Source organism: Anopheles arabiensis, chromosome 2 (genome assembly GCF_016920715.1).
Source record: "Anopheles arabiensis isolate DONGOLA chromosome 2, AaraD3, whole genome shotgun sequence".
Classification (NCBI taxonomy): Eukaryota; Metazoa; Arthropoda; class Insecta; order Diptera; family Culicidae; genus Anopheles; species Anopheles arabiensis.
The window spans coordinates 104,141,236-104,153,847 of NC_053517.1; the positions used below are offsets into that span (position 1 = coordinate 104,141,236).

Below are 12,612 nucleotides of genomic sequence, written 5' to 3' on the forward strand. Positions count from 1 at the left end.
TTTTGTCAATGAGTTAAATAGAAATAAAAGCATTCGGGTCGAGGGGTCTTGCGAGCAAAGTTAAGGGTCTTGCGAGCAATCCCATGCTCCTTCTTTGCAGAAGGCCTTCCACCTATGACGGACATTTCATTCTTACACAAGCATTTCTAGATGTAATATAATCTCTTAATGCTTGCAAACGCAGTAAGATTCTTGTTTGAAATTGCATCATTCAATTGAGACGCTTCTTACGAACAATAGATCCTAGATATCAGTTAATATTGCAAAAAATATACAACGTCCTTTGGTGTTGTTTCAGTGTAGTGAGTAATGATGAACTTTGATAGAATTCAATCACAAATAACCAAATAAATGATGTAGCTATAAAAATCTTTCCTAAAGTTTGTACTTCCTGATACAAAATTAATGGTTTTTTGTTTGCTTTATAACTTTGAACCTAGTTCTACAAACTAAAATGCTTCAATAATCAAGCCATACAGTAATCTAGAGCTTCTACAAATTATTGAAAAATCCAAGAAAATGTATTTTGTTACAAAATCTTTGCCAAAAATAACAATTACAACAACAAAACTCCTTGAATGTCCTGAAGGTTTCGGCTGTTTGTTTCCAATTTGTACCTGTAGCAACTTGTCACACCATCCACAAACTAACCCGAAAATTGCTCCCTTTAGAGGGGAATCAACCTTTTGCCCCGAAGACACAAAGAGAAACACAACTTTCCCCCTTTACAACCAGATTCTCTAATGAACTCATCAACATACCCCCCGGCGGGCTGTTTTGTGGTGGTACGAAAATTCAATTGAACTGAGTTGTTTGATAACATTACACCCTTCTACCCTTTCGCCACCGTGTGCCGATAGCGTTTCGATACAGCCATGCTGGCGCTGGTGAGATTTGTTTCAATTCCGGCTCCAAATCTGTTCACCTTCGATGCAGCTAATTAAAAGTCGAACCGCAAAAATGCCTCCCCGGTTGGTACTTTCTGTTTGACAAGTACACCGTTGCCATCGGGGTCGACCACTGCTGTTCGCCGCCTCGGTCACTTTTCCTGGGGGCCAACTTCGACCAGCAGCGACCGACCGGCCCGACGTGGGACCGATTAAAAGGGAAGCGGACCCTGCCCGAAGCCCAGCCAGCAACCAGCCGGGGCGCGCACAGGACGGGACTGCAAAATTGTAATCTTCGCCCAAAAAACCCTTACACGTCCCCTAATCCTCGCACGTACGACAAGTAAACAGTGCCGCGTGGGTACGACGGGTCGATGTTCGTGACGGTTTGTGTTTGCCCGCACATGTCCGATGCAGGTCCGCTTTCCAGCCCCAATCGTACGTGAGACACAGGGATCGAAAGATCGAAAACATGTGCACACAGCCGAAAACCGACCCCACCCACCCCTCCCCCTCTGAAACGACCCTGCGCTCTTGCCAAGGATATTCCGGCACTGTCCAAATATTTAAACACAAAAGCTTACCATATTCGCTTGCCGTTGGTTGGGGCCACTGTGCACTGAAGCTACCGAAAGAAATTGAACCAGTTGTTCGCTTGTTTGGATGCACAAGCAGCAGCTTTGTCTGTGCAGAAGCACAAAAGGGTTCCGTGGGCCTTTGCGAGACAGAACTTCCTGGAAAAAAACCCATCATAAATCCAATACACAGAACCGTCCCTATCTGGAGCCTGTGCCATAATTTCGAGCTATGATGCTCCGAGCTGTGGGGGAAAAAATCGATATCGACCAAAACGTTCAACCAGTCCCGCATGGGTTCTCTTTGCAAGCTGGATCCATACATCCCGTTGACAGTGTGTTTAAAACGTATCACTCACACTCAAAACAAACATACAGATACCTGAGCGCCAATCCCACACACATCTGGGTCAACTCGTTCAACTTTATTGAAGGCAAGCGGGTTGTTCCTTCTCCCTGTGTGCTTGACTTCCGACAGCACCCACTACACCCATCGGACGGAAAGAACTTTAAGGCATCTGGCAGCAGCCGGAATGCCGGAATTCAGTGTCATCTCCTCCTCCTCCTCGGAGACCAGCTGGCAATTGCCACAATCCCCACACAGACAAACCCGTTTACATCAAAGCGGCTTTTGAATTAAACGCAAAGGTGAATATTCCAACATTCAAACACACACACACACACATACGAAGCACCCAGTGGCCAACGTATGTTGACGAACCAAACAGTTAACATTTCGTTTTTAATTGGATTGATCCTGGTACCTGAGCTAGGAGTGAGTGTCGAAACTTTTCTGCCAACCTTTTTTCAATGCGCCTCGATGCAGGGGAACACTCTCCCACCTAGAGATGACTCCCCTTGCTATCCGGCTAGGAGTGTTCAATTAAAAAGGAATCTTGTGTGATTGCTGTAAAAGGATTTGGCCTATTTTGGAAAGTTTACACCCCTGCTAGTACGGTAGCCGTTGTGAAACTCATGACTGCGTAGGGAGAGTAGTAGGTTGTTATTCAGAAAATGTATGTTAAGGAATTGTCTCGTTATCTTCTTTCTGGAAATTTTCAAAACAGTTTTTTGTTGCTATAGAGAATTATGCTACTCGTTAAATGCTTAGCAACAACATACAGCTCAATGCAGCTTTTCAAAGTATGTCAAAGGCTAGAAATCTAGAACCTTCATGTATCAGATTCTGCATTTAAAATGGTCAGAGTGTGCTGTGTTTTATTGCGTGAAGCTTTCTTTCCAGCTTTTACGCTACTCTAAGCTGGTTGGACTAGGTATCTCACTAAAGTCTCAGGTATCTCAGAAAAGTCTTTTTAAGGACTTAAACATTGTACCGCATCAGTATCGTCAGTTGGAGTTGAATATTTAAACGTTTTAAAACAGACAGCATATCATGAAATCCATCTTCATTCATACTAAATTCTATTCTAGTCCGTCCTCAGAAAAGCTCTGTCTGTAGACACAACGACACGTGTACATGATGAACATAACACCAACAAAAACATAAAAGAAATTTGATAATGACCTGCACGACACGACATTAGTCATCAAAACACAAACATAGCTTCATTCATCACCCAATTTTGCTTGCCATCAAACCCACGGACAACACTCATCTTCAACCGCACAAGGGCACGAGTCGTTTACAAACACATCCCCAACATCTTTAAACACCAACCAACCAACCAAACACGCCAAATTCAAATACTCGAATATGATAAATACTTTACCTTTACCCCCTTACCGGTGACACAACTGGTGACATAAACACACCATCCCGCTGCTGTCACGGCAGTGGTGGTCGGTCCTTCCAACTGACTTAGTCAACGACCAATAGGTGCATAAACGTTCTTTGTTTGTTTGTGTGGGAAGAAGGCACTCAGAAAAAAACACAAAACCTCAGGAACGATGTGTTTTATTTTATTAAATACATGTACCACACTGTCCCACTTGAATAAAATATAACACCCAGCCAGCCAGCTGGAAGGAAGACTGGTGGTGGTGCGCTCGAACGCTGTACCCATCAAAATTGTACGATCGCGTGCGAGCCCCGGTCCCTGTTGTGTGTATGTCCGTGCGGCGTTTGGGTACGTTATTCTCGTCGGCGAGACCAGCACAGGCACCGGGACACAGAAAGAATTCAATTTCAATCGCTCCCATACACAGTACATCCACCAGCCGATGTGTGATGGGCTTTTGGCTGGCCCGATGGTGGTGTGGAAAAGCTTTGTAGTAAAGCACACTTCCGCTCAGCTATACGGGCAGAAGAAACCCGGCGCGTTTACTTCGTTTATGACTTTTCGAACCCGTCCATCCATCCACCCCAGCTTTGCGCAAACAAACAAACGTACGGCGGCAGCGGCGGCGGCCGTAGCCGTTTGCGTATGCACAAAGCCAACCAAATAAGCACAAACACGCGGTCGGTCGGGTCGGTTGCGCTCGGATGCGCGAGTACGCGAACTGCATAAAGCTCCATCGGTTCGCGTGCAGCGGAAACATGTCACCCTTGGGGAAAGAAAACGCTCTTTCACACACACACACACACACACACACACACACACACACACAAACACGCCGGGGAAAATATTCCTTCCGTTCGCTTCGAAAACGTTCCCATGCAGCAAGGATCGACAAACGGTGTCGGTGGCTTGGTCGCCCTGCGTACGGTTTCGCTAACATTGTGTCATGTTAGCACCCGAACCTTCATCCAATGCGCGCTCCACCCCACCACAGCCCAGTGATTACAACGCCCCCGGGTAGAACAAACGAAAACGCTTGCTGTCGAAAGCTAGCGCTAGACAACGAACCTTTCTTCCCTCCCAAAAAAAAAGAACAGAAACGATTCCGAAACAGGTCAAAGAATGGGAAGGTGTTCCAAAAAACAACAACAAAAAACAGCTCCCAAAAGGTACACACTTTCGCTAAAGCGATGAAAACCTAGCCGAACGCGATGATATCATACGCAAACGTTTGTATATTGGGTAGATCGTCCCCGTCGGTACAGGCAATACGTAGTGGCAATAGCAACAAAAAAACACACACACAGTTTGATGCAGCTCACGTTACCCAAACGCTCCACCTGGCTAGGGCGTCGTGTTCCCACAGCGTTCGTTTTGGTTTGGTAAACCCCAGGATCTCTTCTTCTCCGGTGCAAAACGTTACACTTTGCTCGATTAAACTACGAACTTAATTAAGTTGTAGCAAGCGGCCTTGCGAGCGGCAACGTACTCTACGTACGCCACGATATGACCAGTGAAAATGCCAATGCTTTCATTTTGGCGCGTTCGATGTGAAATATTAGCTGCTATTTTGGGAGCAAGAGGGCTACAGAAAGGCAGACAGAAAGCTAGTAAAAGTCACAGACGATACACGCGCGGTATGAAATACGTTTTGAAATGGATTTGTGTTCCCCCCGCTTAAATTAAAATTCCATTTAATCAGCTTAATCCTTCAACATTGGAAAATGTTTCCCATCTACCAGCACCAGGTTGCTTGAAGAGGTACAGCTTGGCCATGAAATGTATCCACCTTGGAAAACCCTCCCGTACCGAAACCAATTGCTTATGCATGTCTTTCACGACTGATTGACCACGGGCGGTCTCCCAGTCATTTGCTGTTTTAACGTTCCCGTTCCCACTGATGTTGGGATTGAGCTGGATAGGAATGACAGCTGTACGCGAAGCTCAAAACACACCACCCACCAGAGGGGTGGGGAGGTGGGACAATTGTAAAAGCACAATTAATTGGCCAATTATTGTGTCCGGCAGGCTTTCTTGCGAACCCGCAAGAGAGGAAAAAGTTTAATGTCTTGATCAACAAGCACAGGCAAAACGGTAAGGGATTAAAAAGGAACGAGGAACGGGGAGTAGTTACAATTGTGTGATAAATTGTGCACGCCAGCTCACACTGGCACGTTAACGTTGAACGAACGAGTTTGCGATTAAATCAACAACAAACATCGGTTCGGCACAGCAAAACGGAATAAAAGTTAGCTCGTTATTGAGTGATCGTTATTTGTTACATACAATAGCGACAATACAATGAGCTTTCTTTTGCAGGAATTTTGCAGTACGCAGGACGATTCTACCAAAAAAACAGAAAGAATGCATTCCTTTGCATTGAAAATCTCTTCCCAGCACGCCTTAATGCACCAATTCCTTCAATTTAATTAATTATAATTTCATTATCGCCAGCTCAGCGTCCAACCAAGCGCAGCTCCAGAACGTACTGTCCAACACTGCCACAATGCTCTAATTTACCCGCTCCATACACACACACACAGAACGATGGCAGCTAGCGGAAGGCTTTGAAATGGCGTTCCCTTTTCCCTTGACAGAGATTGTTTTCCATTCTTACCGCGTCAGCAGCAGAGGAACGATGATGCTACACCTTTCCGTTTGCGAAAAGAACTATTTCCGGTAATGCGGGATTTCAATTAACCATTTTTCATTCCGTCCAAAGTTGCACGGAAAAATAGCAGACAAAGTGCCTCACACATTCCTCCGCACCGTGAACACCGTCCACGAATCTAAGGCGCGTGCAACTTGTACAAAATTTTGATTGCAATTAAATAAAAATTTTCTCCCATCGGCACACGAACGCGCGAGAAACTTCATGCGGAACTGGGGAAGAAGCAAAAAAAGATGCGAGCTTGTAAGTAAAACCCTAGCGGCTTCCGATTCTATCTCTGTGAAGCATTAAATCCATATTATGCCAACTGTGCGTCGGGGAAATAGATAGCCACCAACCGTGTGCACCGTCAGCGATGTCAGAGTTGCTCAAAAAAGTGTGGCGGCCCTGGGCGGTTCAGTTGCACGAAAAGTGGACAGTTTCAATTATTTGGACGTTTATTTCAACAAATTGCTAACTGTTTGCATCCATCGTACAAAATGAGACCTAAATGAACGAAAAGCACAACAATGTAACCAATACCAACTGCAATCGAATTTTCTATTCAAGAAACTTTTACATCAAACCGAACTGAACATTTTAGGCAAAATGGCTTTCTAAACTAATTTGTCACCGCGTGTGTACCGCGCGCATAAGCCGGCGAAGCAAAGAAGCCACGGTAAGCTAACTTCTTGATTTATGTGCCTAGTGCAGTTTTAGTGATAGTGTTTTGGCCGGTTCTATTTTACCAAACGACCTAGGTCCTTGATCTTGCACCTCACCTCACGGATGCAATTTTGGCAAACGGTTCGCGTAAATCATAACCGAAATGGTTAGTCTTTCTTAATTTTTTTGTCATCTGTTGCCAGTTCTTTACATTCCGTACAGGCTGCCCTTCACAATTGCACGGTGTACAGCTTTTTTTGTGTGTGTTAAAATAAAGCTCTACGAAAAGTGTTGTGGGCATTCGGCCAGCCCGGGGAAGTTGATCGTAGATAAATCGTGCCCAAAAGATAATTGAATGTGTTTCATTTATGTTTTTTATATCATAAAGTAATCATAAAATAACACTTCGTCCAATGAATGTTCTATCATTAAAGATTTTTGAGATGTTTATTACCAAAACTTATTTAAAATTATTTAGTCACGGTCACTTTCAAACAAAATAATGCCTCAAAAACACCAAATCTTTCTATATTTCTTTTCAAAAGCAACCAACTGATCTGCATAACGATGTTTTATTGCTTTCCCCCAGTTTTTCAACGTGCTGCAGAAAAATTACACCCTTTTTCTTTGCATTGAAACAACACGTGGTGCTCTGTAGCTTTGTATACGCATCGCCCATCTCCCGAAACCCTTACCGGGGCAGGTTCCCGAAGATGGTTGGCGTGAGCTACCCCGAATCGGTGCTACAATTTAATCCATTAACTGAAATTGGACCTAACGGTTTGATTGTTTACGATGTTGTTGTGGTGCTGCTGCTGCTGCTGCTGCTGGTTGATGTGCTGTTTCTTTTTTTGTGAATTTCTTCCCCCCCGCAAAAACGTGTTTGCAGGTGATGCGAGCTTCCGCACACCATGCCGAGCATGCCGAGCTGCTTCTTGTTAGCGCTGTTTACGATGACTATTATTAGCCTGCTTCATTTTCATTCATGAATGATTTTTCTCGCGATGATGATGAAACCCCCCGGCGGAAGAAATGCGGAAGGAAAGGTGAGAGAAAGAAGAAGCACAAAACAACAAAAAAACAAAAACAACAGCAACCACCACCACCACAAGCAGCGACGCGCACTCACTAGCTGCAGCTGAATAATAGGCGCACAGGCGCCAAACGCGTAAGTGTTTCCCTTTCGCGCGATAAAAACGCTTCACCGGCAACGAAAACGCACGCGATTCTGCTATACAATTGCAAACCCAGCGGGGTTGGGGATAGGGAGGGTTTCAGTTTAAGTGATGTAGCAGAGTACACGAACAAAAAGTTGCATTGTACAAGCAGTAGTGTAGTAGCTGCTGAGTACATAATGGAGGTTTTTTTGTTGTTGTTGTTGTGGTCCATTTGACTCTCATTCGCTCGTTTGCTTCCCTTTTTGAGAGGCACCCTTCTCAAGATCATATACACATGCACCACCGCCTCTCCCCAGCGGGGTGTTGCATCGTGATTCCCGCCAGAAAACACTAATCCAACACACATTGTTATGCTTTTATTGTTGCTCTCTGCATCGCGCGGGTTTTGCATCCGTGAAAGGATCGTTAAGCGGTCGCTTCTCAACCATTCGCTTCCACAATGTAGCTTCACACCGCCATTCTTGTGGGCCCTGGAACCAAACCAAACATTACTTGGTGTGTGGGTGTGTGTAAGTTGGTTTGGCATTGATTGTTCACACCCCTTCTCAAAAGGTGAGAAGGAACTGCAGCGCTGCAAATCGCTACCGCTTGTTCCGATTATGTGTGAACGAAAGAAATTGTGCTGCTTAAATCTCTATTGGTTTGTGGTGGCGCGGTGCGGTGTTTCTTTGGTTTTTGTTTCATGTTTGTTTCCCAGGCGGAGTTTGATGGAATGTAATACTATCTTCCATCAGTTTTCCCCTACAAAGCGCTTATCATGCGTAAGTAAGGGTAAGTCCCGCCATGCTGTAACTGTGAGATAAAACTTGTAATTCCATTGAAAGTAAGAAGCTTACATCATCTCACGTGCGATGCGTGCGTCATGCGCTACTGAAAAACAAATATCAGTGAAAGTTACAAATGATTACACGCAAAAGGAGGAAGGAAGTGGGGAACGTGTCAATGGGTAGAGATAAAAACAAATGCATTTAAAAAATGGTTAAACTTCTTCTATTTGGCGTAACGTTCTACGCGGACACACATGTTGACTCCTGTATACGTTCGAGACTTCACTTATTACCACGCAGCCAGACAGTCAATCCTTGAAACGGGGAGACGATCCATTTCAGGCTTGAAAGGACTCCATTTCGAGTTGACGACTGTACCACTGGACCGCCCCAATGCTTAAACTTATTTCTTTAAAATAAACTTCTGATAAAGATGGACGCAAAATACGCTTGTTTCAGTATGGTATATGAGCCGGAAAAATGATTGTTCTTGTAAATACACTAATTGTCAAAACAATTTGACATTCCTGACTCACATCATAGTACCACGTGATGTTGGTAGAGGGCGTTATACGTAGATATAATAAATGGAAAAGGATCGGGCCTAAATCTACCTTTTCTTCTTCTAATCAGTTTTAAATTAGAATGACGTTATACATTTTAATTCCCACATTTTATTGCAAAAGTTAATAACAAGTTTTTAGTATGTAAAAATTATACTATGCATATTTGATTTAAAATACAGTCAATCGAATTGCTGTTCTAACAATTAGAGCAATGGTTCATTGTAACCATACACAACGTATTTAGAATAATGTATACTACATTTGTGAAAACTTCAAAAAGACCTTTAATCATACACCTATAAATACTTCAACTCCACAATAAACTTTCACTGACCAATTATTCTCTTCTTGTTTCAGATACTACAGCCTCAACCAAGTACAAGTAAGATACGGAACATACCAGAGTAATCATGTATACGAAAAGAGATAAAAACCTTTGTAAAAGAAATACTTAGGCTCTCTTATGTCCCCAATGATATCTTTCCTACTAACGAATATCATGATGAGGTAGTTCTTCCCATTTCCCCCACGTGTTTATGTTGGTCATTAATCGGAGCAAAGTTTCAATACGTCGAAATCTCTTTGGAGACGCTCCTATTCAGTCTCATATTAATCTGCGGCAAACCATCAACGGCCTTGCGGCACTGGCGTAATGATCTGTAGCTTTTTTAACATGACACATTAAAAAACATGTTCTTATTGCACAGCATTTGTCATACTCCGCTGCACAATAATAAAAACACACACACAATCATTATCGCTTACTTTGGATATAGACTCTTAAGAGGTGCTTCCTGTCTGCAACACACGTCTTTCTTTAATCATTGCCCGCAACTACCGCTTTAACTGCTCACGGTGCAATAGAAACCACCTGCAAGCAACCTATGTGTTCTGCCCCCCAGGTGGTGACATTTCATCTCTTCATTCTCATGCACCGTTGTCACCATCTTCACACACACACACCTGATTTACTGTTCCCGGTTACTGTCTTCATTTCACCGTAATGCCGCTACAAAATACGATACGATGTGCGAGAAGATGCCGAACCCAGAGCCTACACAACACACAGAAAACACACCGTCGGCTGCCCGGGACACTGTGTTGGTATTTCATTTCTTTCATTCTGACTTTCATTAAAAGTGTAATAAGACCGGAAAACTGATTTCCCCCGATGCTCACGGCGGGGTGGCCATTCCTCCTCCCGGCTGTGTGTGGCAACGACACAGCAGAGCACAGTCAGAGCGCCTGCTGTCAGCAAACCGAGCTCCATGGCCTCCAATCACCCAACGTCAACAGTCCGAGCGCTGCGTATCACGCCGTGTCAGTTCGTCATGTGTCAGGGAACGACGTCACGAGGGGTTGTGATGACAAAAGAATATGGAAAACGATCATCTTGGCATCATTCGTCCAGCGGAAACGAGACAGGACAGAACGATGAGTTTTGTGCCTTTTTTTGTTGTTGTTATATCTTAAAATACACAAACCACTAAGGCACACTGAGTGGGACAGTTGGCACAAGATTAAGGGGCACACGATAATTCAGACGCTAAAGAATTTTACTGGGAAACAGACCCATTGGCATGACGAAAGAAGTACAGAAACAACGCAGCTGCTTCTTCTGTTCACTATCTCTCTGTCTCTTCGAGTTGACACTAGAGGGCGCTTTGGATGCATACCATTGGGTGGCGTTATTTGACAGGTACTTCTAGTGAACTGTCACTAACCCTGTTTCGCCTTTGGGTAAATTCAAAGCACTTAATATTCTGAACCGTTCAGCCGGGCATCGTGATTGTGATGAATAGCGTATCCCACGTTCTGACGATTCTGAAGTGTCCTATCTACTAGCTCTCTCCAGCTCCAGCTCCACCCTCAGACGAAACTTTCGACAATCGATAACCTTTGTCAAAACCCGTATCTTTCGTAAACGGTGGCGGGGAGTGGGAGAAAACTTTCGATTTAAAATTAACCCGCACTTTACGGTTGACTTTTTGGCACGGGACTTTTGGGTATGGGACATCTGTAGGATAAGGATAAAGATATTTTGACGAAGGTTTACACAACCCGTTACGCTGGAGCTGCCAGGCAATGCGGACAAGCTTACGCGAAGCTTTCCAATGTACGCACACTGCTTCTAACGTTCCCTCCTATTGAAATGTGCAGTTATGTTGAAGCTATAGCACACACAAAAAATCCCACTCATTGACATTCCTACTTTGAGGTGTAATTTAACATAGGAAAACCCACCCACCAGCCAGTTTGGTGCTTCTTCAATCAAACGCTTTCATGCGAGACCACATGTCATCGGCATGTAATAAAATAGCCGTTTTCTCCGGCTACACGACACACGACACCGCTGCTGCAGCATCTCTGTACCGCTTGCCCCCAAACTCGGCAGATTCGTGGGACAGATGTTTCACATATTTATTGCATGTTAAACATTCGGACCCCTTTGGAGGAGGTGGCGGGCACAACGATTTTGGGATAACGTATCACAATGGTTTCGCAATCTCGACCACCACCATCACCGTCCCGAAAGCGAAAGCGTCTGCTCCTAATCAAGTGGATCGGATGGGCAAGATGGGGAGCGAGAACCCAATCGTCGATCGCAAACACACCTTTTTGGCTAGCTTTTGCGCTGTGTAGCGCCCATGGAAAGGTTTTCGAGCAGCCTTTTCTTTTCCCCAGCATGTATAAACCTTTTTTTTTAGTATTTTTTGTGGTGTTATTTTACTTCTGTTTTACGAAGGAAACTGATTTGTCTGCTCCGGGGGACAATACACCAGTGCTAAATCTGAACCTTCTGATCATAATTTCTTCAAACACCGATTTTTCCATCCGACTTTTTTGCTTCAAGCGCAGGAAGCATAAGGTACACGGGGTTCTAGTTTTTCCCCCGCTCATTTCCAAGATGGACACGGCACCGGAACGGTTTGCTGTCTCCCCCATTTTGCTTCCCCCAGGACTGCTACCGTTTGATTGCGGCAATGAAGCGTCCAAGAATTGAAGAAAGTCAGAAGATATTCATTTGTAACCTCACCCGTTACCGGGGAAGGAAAATGATTTTTTCCTTCCCGCCTCGCAGCCCTCGTAATCTCAGATTGGATTCTTTCGTCCATATTTTATCGCTACCCGCCGTTGGTCGGTGGTGTTCTCTTTTGTTTTGTACTACTTTTGCTTTTCGGAAAGGCAATCCTTTTTTCCAGGCATGCGAACGAGTCTTGCCTCTTGGTGGAATTTCTCCATTCAAACTTGACCTTTTTTTCGTTATTCCTCCGTTTTACTTTGCTGCCAAATTTTGTTTATATATTTTTTTACTTTTATTCTGTACACTTTGTTTTTTTTACATCCACTTTCCACAACCATTGAATGGGAGTTTTTCTTTTCGGTTTGAAAGGCTTTATCGCATCGTTCTACGCCAACCACCAATGAGAGCTGTAACGTAACCACAGAAAGGATTGCTCTCCGAGGGAACAATACAAACGGCAGCAGCAAACCCCGAACACAACAACACTACTCTCAAATGACACTTCTTTGGCTCGGCATGGGGACCCACCATTACCACTCACCAGGATCGATTGCAGCCG

General features: G+C 44.3%; 1 protein-coding gene across 5 annotated transcripts in view; it reads left to right on the forward strand.

Annotated features, from left to right (window-relative positions):
• LOC120898043 overlaps window positions 1-12,612 on the forward strand; it is an 84,431-nt gene that overhangs the window by 13,263 nt on the left and 58,556 nt on the right. For all 5 annotated transcript variants that reach the window (XM_040303366.1, XM_040303365.1, XM_040303368.1 and 2 more), the window contains exon 3: window positions 9,386-9,410. The gene's annotated coding sequence lies outside the window, so the exon portion shown is untranslated. The remainder of the gene's footprint in view (window positions 1-9,385; window positions 9,411-12,612) is intronic.